The sequence below is a fragment of the Dromaius novaehollandiae genome, unplaced genomic scaffold, assembly GCF_036370855.1.
Source record: "Dromaius novaehollandiae isolate bDroNov1 unplaced genomic scaffold, bDroNov1.hap1 HAP1_SCAFFOLD_143, whole genome shotgun sequence".
NCBI lineage: Eukaryota > Metazoa > Chordata > Aves > Casuariiformes > Dromaiidae > Dromaius > Dromaius novaehollandiae.
In genome coordinates this window covers 41550-51003 of record NW_026991292.1, presented here as the reverse complement: position 1 = coordinate 51003, position 9454 = coordinate 41550, and the positions used below count along the sequence as shown (strand labels likewise).

Here is a 9454-nt window from a genome sequence, read left to right as displayed (position 1 = left end):
TGCTAATCAACAATATTTTATTACATAAGGATTTAAACCAGGTCGTATTTATGGTAGGAGTTTGGCCTGCGAAGAGAAACAAATATATACTGCTCAAATTGCATTAGGCTACTTTTTGTTTTAGGAAATAGATAGCTAATTACTGGTGAAATTTAAACAGTACTTCAAAAATACTCTATGGAAATAAGGCAACAAATGTATTTAAAGATGACTGCTAAGGTTATCTATAGAACGGATACTGAGATATCCTCTGGTCATGGTAAGGTCCCTGCTGTGCTGAATACTAAGCATTTATGATGACAATACTCTCCTTTGCTTCAGCAGTGCCGGACCCAGTCTTGAAGATCTAATGTAAGATGGTTGTCTATAAAAGCCTCTTAGCACTTCCCAAAGTAAGGCTATAGAGGCTACAATAGTGAAATGATTGGTAATACAGTAATCTGCTTTACAAAAGCCCTGAGAGAGGGAGAGAGAGAGAGAGAGAGAGAGATCTATATATAAGTATATATATATTTAATAATGAGAGAATTTCAAATGGACTAGAACTTGATTTGCTTCTTAGGAACTGGCAGAAGCTGAATCCTAGATGCTGCTCATACTGCTTAAATCCTTGTATATGTAGGTAATGTGAGATCTTTTAATTTGTTCATGATTTTTAGTCTTTTCCAGCTCTGCTGTAAAACAGTTCTTCTAGTAGAAGTGATCTGTCACATACAGAACTGAGGAAGAAAGATACACAAAATAGAGTTTAAATAAGATCGTATCATTAATTTCTTTCTTTTTTTTTTGCCTAATGTTTCAGATTTTTCTTCTTGACTGTCCTCCATGTCGGGTTGCAATGATTCTTTTCAGGTAATGCCCCATCCTTGCTGCATTTCTGTCTACTTGCATGGTGTGCTTAGAAGTTGATTGTGGCTTAAGTCATAAAATAGTAAGATACGCATCCAGCCCTTAGTTAGAAAGACATACTGGCTGGACTGAATGATGAGACCTTGAAAAGGGTCATGGCTTCAGCTGTGGGTGCTGAGTCCACTGACCCTTGTTTCTTTTGTACTGGTGGTGGTTTTGGTCTCACAGGCAACACCTATTCGCGCAGTAGTTGATGAGAGCACAGGTGTCCTTCTACAGAATAACCTATGGGCTTGTTAAATGTATGTCATGTGCCTCGTACTTTCTGATTATCTTCACTAAAAATTAGTAGCTGATCTTCATGGAAGGCCATATGTACAGTATGGGTCTATTTTTTAAAATGTGGAGATAAGTTAAATAGTTAAAGCAGATTCCTACTGATTTGGGTATTTCTCAAATGTGTGCAATCTTTTATTGTTACTAACTTTAGGAAGTGGTCTAATGGACTAGTGCAGTAGAGTCCAGTAAACAGCCCATACTTTTTATAGGTTCTTACCTATAGAGTTCTTGCTCTCAAAGGCCCTCTCTCATGTGCGTTGCATGATAGGGGTACAGCTAGTATATTGTGAGGAGGGTCATGGGACTTCCCAGACAGAATGATAATCAGGAATGGCTGTAGTTGCCACCGTGACAGTTCACTCGGCTCTTTCTTCTCTTAGTCTAGGCAGTGACTGGAAAATATGATGCTGGGGGCATGCCTCATGAATTGTTTTGGAGGTGCTACTGTCTCACTACAACTTTTTCCTGCTGCTCCTTATTTGGGCAGGGAGTAGGCTGAATGCAGAGATACAGTACTAGTGCCTCTTCATCTCAGAGAGCGTGCAAAGTAAGTCTGGTGTCTAGGAAATCCTGGATTTACTATGCATTTGCAAAGGACTGGTTGCAGGGCAGAGGCTGCAGTATTTGTTCTTTTTCAGAATGAGCCTTTCTGTTTTCTGACGTCCTGACATATAAATGACATTTGAAGAACTGTTTTGGAATTGTAATACCTTCCTCCCCCGCCCCAAGTTACTTATAAACTTTGTAATTTTTAATAGAGTTTATGACAGGCAGTGGTTGTAGAATGAAATTTATGCTTTACTTTGTCTCTTATATAAAGTAGACTTAAACAGTACTGACCTTACTTCTGTAGGTCCTGATGCAACAGTGGTTCAGGGAGAGATGACTGAAAGCTGTATAAAATAAAATACAGCACTGTAATTTAAATACTACTTTCTTTCCCTGTTCTTTGCTTGGGATTCTCTGTTGCATCTTTACAAATATAATTCTTTTATTTAAGTGACTCAAAAATCAGACTTCTTCCAAATTCCCAAAGCTTTAGTTTGATGTCATGTACATTTATGGAGTTGGATGAAAGTAAAAACTTTCTCAAATGTCTATTTTAAGCTCTGAAAGCAAAATGAACAGCAAAATTTCAACCATTTAGCAGCCTGGACCATGAACAGGATTAATATGAACAGGATTAATATGAACAGGCAGTCAAAACCTTCTAGGAATCCAAAGCTCATTATAGAAAGCAGTCCTACTTCAGGAAATTATTAAAATGTTTATTTAAAGAGAGTTCTTATCCTGGTTATTGCAGTGAACAGTGGCTTTATTCAAATTAAAGCCAGCAGAATTTTCTCAAATTTCCTGCTACCTTTTATGAAAGATACACTACATGAAATACTACATAACTATACATAACATGTACATATAACATACTACATAAAAACTTTGCATTTCATTTCTAATCTGTGAAAATAATATCTCATCTCTCTTCTAAGGTTGCAGATGCATATGTTAAATGGGGCCCTCTTAGCATTGCTGTTTCCTGTCGTTAACACGCGCCTGGTGAGTATACTATACCTTTCCTTCTCCTCGTGTATTTCTTCCTACAATACTTTCTCTAGAAAGGTGCTTGAGCTGTCTTTAGAGGTGGCTAAATTACACAGATTTGGTTTAGGAGCTATACTTCTAAAATACTAAGCAAGTTTTGATGGTTAAAATTTCTTGCTGCATGTAAATTCACTGCTCATGGAAAACTTCTTTATTCCCATATCTTTGTTTCTGCAGGTATTTCCTCCCTCTCAATTAAATTCAGCAGGCTACATACTATTTGCATAATGAATCGGAGTGATCTATAAATACCTGCTGGATTTGTGTATTGAAGAGATATCTAAGACACTGAGAAAATGATGGGATGAGAGTGTTTCACTCAAAGCAGGTAAGTTAGCTCTTTTGCTAAGATCTTTCTGAAGTACTAGATTATCACTGAGTTGCTTCTTTTACTGTGAAGAACTTGCTGTTTTGAATATGGCAGTCAGATTACTAACACTTGCAAGTAGCCGCCTTTCTTCATCCCAGACCCTTTTGTAAAGCTATCTAAAAGGTGTTTCTTCTACATTGCTGGAGCAAGCAAACTACTTTCTGAAATGCATTTTTTTTTATTTGTAAGTATTATTTTAATGATGTCTGAGACAACACTATTGAATGCCTGAAACTGAAGAACTAGTTTCTTTTCAAGCAGATGCATATAAAACTATAAATAAAATTTAAGTATAAAAAGTTTAGACTTCAGAATGGCTACGTTGTGAGATGGAGCTGTCAAGTGTGTTTTCTTTTGGACGTCAGTTGCTACGCTGCCGTACCTTTTGTCCTTGTGTTTTACAGGGTAAATTGATTGTGGGGAAAAAAGTTAATGCAAAAAAATAGTTTATATCTTTCACATGATTAGGTTAATTCTAAAGTCTAAACCCTTTTGTAGGGTGTCAGCAAGTGCATTCAGGAATGTAGTTGTAGCATCATATCGTAGCTGGGGTGGGCTTAATCTAGGAAACTTTGGCAAACAAGACCAGTGAAGTTGCAGCAATGCAATTTGTGTAGGCTGCTAATACAAGGACATATTCAGGGTTCAAGTTGTATAGTTGGTGCTGAAATCTCTGCTGCCAGTTTCAATGTTATCGGTACTGAAGCAAGCTAGATTGTTAGTAGATGTATGCCGGTCAGCATCATTTAAGCCTTTGAATATGCTATAGATACAGTCTCTATTTCAGCCTGGTGGCAGCTATTAGTCCTACAAATTATAGTTTGAGTTAGATTTTTGCTTCAAGTTATTTACCTCCAACAACAAGCTTTTTTCCTGAGTGAAGTCACATAAGAGCCCTCCTATGATCAAAGTGAACGCTGAGTAAATATATTTGGCTTTAGGAAAATTCAGTCTGTTTTACCAGGCTGTAAATTCCTGGTACAGGTCACTAGAATGGATCCAAAATACTAGTCTTTGATTTACAAGCACAATCACAAAAACTTCCATGTGGAGAGTTAATAATGTGGAGAGTGGAAGCGTAGAACAAAGTTCATTGTCCATTCCACCCTGATCTTTAAACTGACAGTGAACGTGATAGCTTTGAAAGCGGCTTCACAGGATAGCATGTGGCCCATGGTTAAAATGACATAGTGGGAGACTAAAAAACTAGAAGTGGGTACACATGAATATGGGAGATTCCTCAGGCCTGGAATTTGCCCAGTGTTGTTGGCGTCTGTCACCTGCTCTCCCCCCCCAAATTAGGCATAGCAGGGTTTCTTCATCCAGGTTTTCAAAACTGCTACAAATTTCCTGTCTTCTGGAAGAAAAATTAGCCTGTTGGTGTCCCTAGTAATACTCAAACCTGTCGAGAATTAATGCTAAGAAAAGTTGTCCTGAATCTGAGCTGGATAAAATATTTCTAAGAATTATTTTTAAGAGTTGTTATGCATGCACATATGGGTGTGTGTGTGTGTGTGTGTGTGTGTGTACGTATATATACATATAAGCGCACATGCTTGCTCATTTTCTCAGATTTCAGTGGTTTCAGTAGTATAAGCCTAGAGTTCCTTCAAGATTTAGTCTTTTTGTCCTTCCTAATCTGGTAACTACACATATTCTTTTTCATACTAGAAATGTTTATTTGCAGTTTGCAGTTGTTTTTATTAAAACTAGTTACTGCTGAATAGAAATGGCATTAAATCAAAAATGCAAATAGAATTTCTTGATAATAGAATACTTTTCCTGTTTCAAATTAGGTAGCTTTCTGATTTCTATTGGATTTTTAGGAGTAACCTGTTAAGGTTAAAATAATACATGTTGAAATATTTTAATAAATCATTAACTTGTATTTTCTCTAATATTATTATAGATCTCACTTATATTTGGGCAGTGGTGATTAAACAGGAAAAATACAGACTACTCGTATAAAATTCTGCCCTTCTCTAGAGATAGAGGAGCCAAAGGACTACGTCCAAGAGCAAATATTTTTGGAATAAATACAGCTCTAGGATATTTTTGGCTTAACAGCTGCTTGCTAGGCTAGTCTCTTTTCTGTGTGTCTTCTGGCACAAGATAATATGGGTGATGTTTTATAGCACTGCAGCTTTGGCCCAAATTATTTCTTGGTAGACGTGCATTCTGCTCTATAACTGTCGTTGCAAATATCCACAATGACATTTTCCTGAAAGCACTGAATAACTCTTAACACTTAGTAGGAAGTTCCAAAAAAAAGTGCAATAAATTTGTCTATGCTCTCTGTTCCTCTGCTCTGATTTGTAATACCTTCCTGAAAAGCTTTTGACTCAGTCAGGAATGGTCATCATTTTATGCCTCAACTTTTTATTTCAGTTTTGTGATATTTTAAGACATATATTTTACTGTATACATGGTTCATACAAAAATTTGTATACCTAGTTACATCTGTAAAGGGTTGTAATATATAGTGCCTGGCAGAAAGTAAGAGCATGAGAAGTTGGACACCTGACCCAGCTACTCATTTAGAAGTGGGGGAGGGAGATCATGCTTTTGGGCAGGTAGGTGGGAGAGAGTTCTCTCATTCTCAAGAGACAAAACATTCTTGATTAGCATTAACAATCACATGGAAAATAGGGTAATCTTTGAAGACTTCCAGGTAAATAGAGAAGAAAATGTTAAGGGAATCAGATTGTTAGGTTCCCGGGTAGGAGCCTAGAAAGGTGTAAGAAGAAATACACAAGTGCAAGATCTCTTTTAACTCCGTATCTATATTACATGGAATACAGTGTAGGTCCTGCTAGCCTAAGCCTCACAAAGGTTGGAAAGGAAGCCCGTTAAAAGTTTCTCAAATAAGTCGCAAAACAATGTGTGGCACCAGGTCTGTGCAAGTAAATTAATTTAGCTGCCAGTGAAGTGTTTGGAGAGTAATCGTTTTTGTATGAGCATGTGTGCGAACATATTGCATTAATCAAATTTTAAAGGAAAATATTTCTACTGGTTTTAAAGCTTTGTTTGCAAGCTGATGTCCTGAATATGTTGATATAGATAAAGTAAAAAATAAGACATGTCCTAGAGGCGTTGGGCTTACTGTCTCGGCTAACACAGAGATGGTGCAGTTTTAATGTTTCCAGAAGTTGCTAGACAGTATTATTAGAACTATTTGCCTTGAGAGGTACACAGCCTAAATCTGTTTTAGGAATAGAATCATACTTTGAGCAATACTTGCAGTGCACTCTTTAGGGACTATGATAATGTCCTACTGCATCTCTGTTGACTGTTAAGGTAACGATGCACTGTAGTAAAAAGTTTGCCCCAAATGCCTGTTAGCAACACAGCAAAATGGAATAAGTAATGGTAGCCCATGATGTCATTTCTAAATTGTCTAAGTCTAACTGGCATAAGTGAAAATAACAGTATGGTTAGACATCCAGGGCTCTGGAAAGGTGGTGCTTTGGCTGCTATTCGTACTAAAGCCACTGATTCTGCATCTTTCACACGTATCGAGGCTACGTACGTTAAAATGGTATGGGTGCGTAAGTGCAATTTACAATCACACTTTTATTTGGGAATGCAAATTTACCTTATACTGGTGGTAAGTAGTGCCAGTATTATCTGTAGAGGAAGTAAAAAATACTCTTTCTGAAATTAGTATTTTGTGCACATATAACTCTTCTATCTTGGACTCAATTCTACAGATGCCTGACTGTGTCCCTAGAGTCATTACATGTGTGCTGGTTTGCATAATCAAATTGAGTGACCAGGAGACTGTAATGCCTTTTTATGAGATACAATAAACATCAAATCTAGCACTGATCAAATAAGGAAAACAGTAATAAAAGTTAAAATAAATGCCTACAGTTTAGCTCAGCAGTGCATTGAACAACTGCATTGTCCTAACTTTCTTGGTCAGCTTCATCTCTGTAGTGACAGGCCAAGAAAAAAATTCCCTCTCAAATTAGCAGAATTTGGGTATGTCATGAGTTGGAATCCTGGGGGTTTGCTCTAGCTGGATCTTCTGGCATTTGTATACTAGTAAAAATATAGTTGTTGTTCTTGTTTCATTATGTTTCTGATCCCCTCCATCCCTGTAGCAAGGTATTATTCCTAGTCCTGTGTTCCACCATGTCTCGACTCTACTAATCTTCAGCACAGACGGACTCTCTTTATAAATCTCATGACTGTGCTTGTGCATGCTAACGCTTCCCTCTGGTAGCAGATGCAGATTCTGATTCTCTCCCTCTGTATATATGCCCACCCTAACAGGATTAATTGAAAATGAGAACTAGATAATATTGGATAAAACTAATCAATTAATGCTACCTTAAGGGGTTATATTATAATTCTCTCTACTGACTGGATTGTGTAGAAGATGGCAGATGCCTACTTGAAGTTGAGATTAGGGTTTTTTGCCTATATCAGAATATCAGAAAATATCAGAAAAGGAACTGTTGCAAATAAAATCTGGGGAAACTGGTTTAGACCTTAGCACAGACACCACACAGATGGGTGCCTGATACTTAGCTACAGCCCTGGTACTCATTTATTTTAAGTGGCTTTGCTGTTGGCATCAATGCCAACATTAACATATCTTTATTTTCGCCCCATTCAGGTATGTGGGAATCCCTTATCTGATCTCTGCCAGGTGGACAAACTGGTGCCTGAGCTGTAGAATTGGCTGAATAATACGGTACTGAACAGTACAATAGTGTAACGTGGGTCAGCTTCTTGGCTACTTGCCGTTTGGACGTCTGCTTGAGAAATGAGTCTTAGCAGGACTGGAAATAATCTGTTTTCCAAAGGCCACTTGTGTTTTTGTTTTGGATTTTTTTTTTCTTTTTAAATACTTCATGTCTGTCCTGAGATGATTCTCTTAAACTCCTCCAGCAACTGTCTCTCCTCTGCCAAATAAGTCACTTGCTATCCTGAGTATGTTGAGAAGTAACCAACATCTGTTACATGGGCCTAGTAGCTGTTTGCCCCATGATTTCTGCATTGTACAGCTTTATATAGATTCCCCCTCTCCCATTTCATATATACTGTGGTTTGCTTTACAGGTTAAATTAAAAAAATCTGCTTGCGGCTTATTTGTGGATTACTGACCCTGTCCAGGATACTAGTCATTAATTTTAAGTTATGAATCTGGGTTTACTGACTATGTCTAGGAAAGCTACTGGTACAGAATGCCATTCCATATTTACTGCAGACACCTAGCCTGCCTGCTGGGTGTGCTATAGAAAAGGGCAGAGCTGAATTACTTTTGTTCCTTTTTCTGTCATACCCTGCAGTCTTTGTAGAGGATGGTGGAGGGAGAGTTCTTGCCCAACACAGTGCTTGAGCTATTGTTGCAAATATAAAACCAAGGCATAAATAATTAGCAGAGGGAGGAATACTACTTTCAGAAAACAGAGCAAAGTAGCAACCTCCCTTCCCACTGAAACCAGCTGAGCTGAAGCGAGTTTAGACTGGTGTTTTGCCATGCTTTGCGGGGCAGGGAGGAACTCGCATCTAAATATTAGACTTCTGGGCTCAACTCTATTCGAAGCTCTATGGTTTTGAAGAGCTTTTTCTAAATCTTAGTGCAGTCAATGGAAAGACCTAATTGTTTCCTCAGGGCAATAGCTGGTTTAAGTTGAGGCATCCATCACGTGCTCAGAGGACTGCCGTTGATGGCCGTGACTTTTCTTGCTCAGAGATAAAAGAAAGAGGTGAGCTCTAATCCTTCATCACATAGTTTCTCTTTTCTGCAGTCTCACAAGCAATAAAAGTGGCTGCTAAGGGTTTAGTTAGGCCGTTATACATAACTTACCTGTTCCTGGGATGAGAGCTTACTGTCTGCTCGCTATTTATTCTTGGTACGTCTCCAGCGAGCCCTTAGCAAGTGTCCCGGGAATTGTGGCCCTTTTGAATCTGCACCATACTGGGCTGATGCGGGGGCAAGCAGCAGATGTGGCTACCTTGAGCTGAACTCTTCCTGGAAAAAACAAAACATCGTACATCTTCTAGCAGAAGTTTCATCAGAAAATGTAAAAACTGAATAGTCTGAATGTTTATTGCAAAATATGCTAACATAGTACTCTGGATTTTGTGTGCGTGTTTGAGGAATAGTGTATGTCAGTATTAGGCTGTGTTTTGAAACACAGCATGATTTTATACCAATGTTAAAACCAGTGAATGGACAATGAACAGATTTTTCTTCAAGTAGCAACCTTTAAAGGAAAAGAACCTATTATCTTGAGTAGCAGGGTAGCCTGTACTCTGTATTCATTTAGACTGTTAAGAGAG

At 38.0% G+C, this 9454-nt stretch overlaps 1 long non-coding RNA gene across 1 annotated transcript; it reads right to left on the bottom strand.

The window, feature by feature from the left end:
- Nucleotides 1–476: 476 nt before the first annotated feature.
- On the bottom strand, nt 477–9129 carry LOC135325602 (uncharacterized). The gene is made up of 3 exons (XR_010386459.1): nt 8979–9129; nt 2029–2081; nt 477–719 (listed from the first exon to the last, which is right to left on the bottom strand). It is a non-coding gene; the product is annotated as an uncharacterized LOC135325602 (long non-coding RNA).
- Nucleotides 9130–9454: the final 325 nt, after the last annotated feature.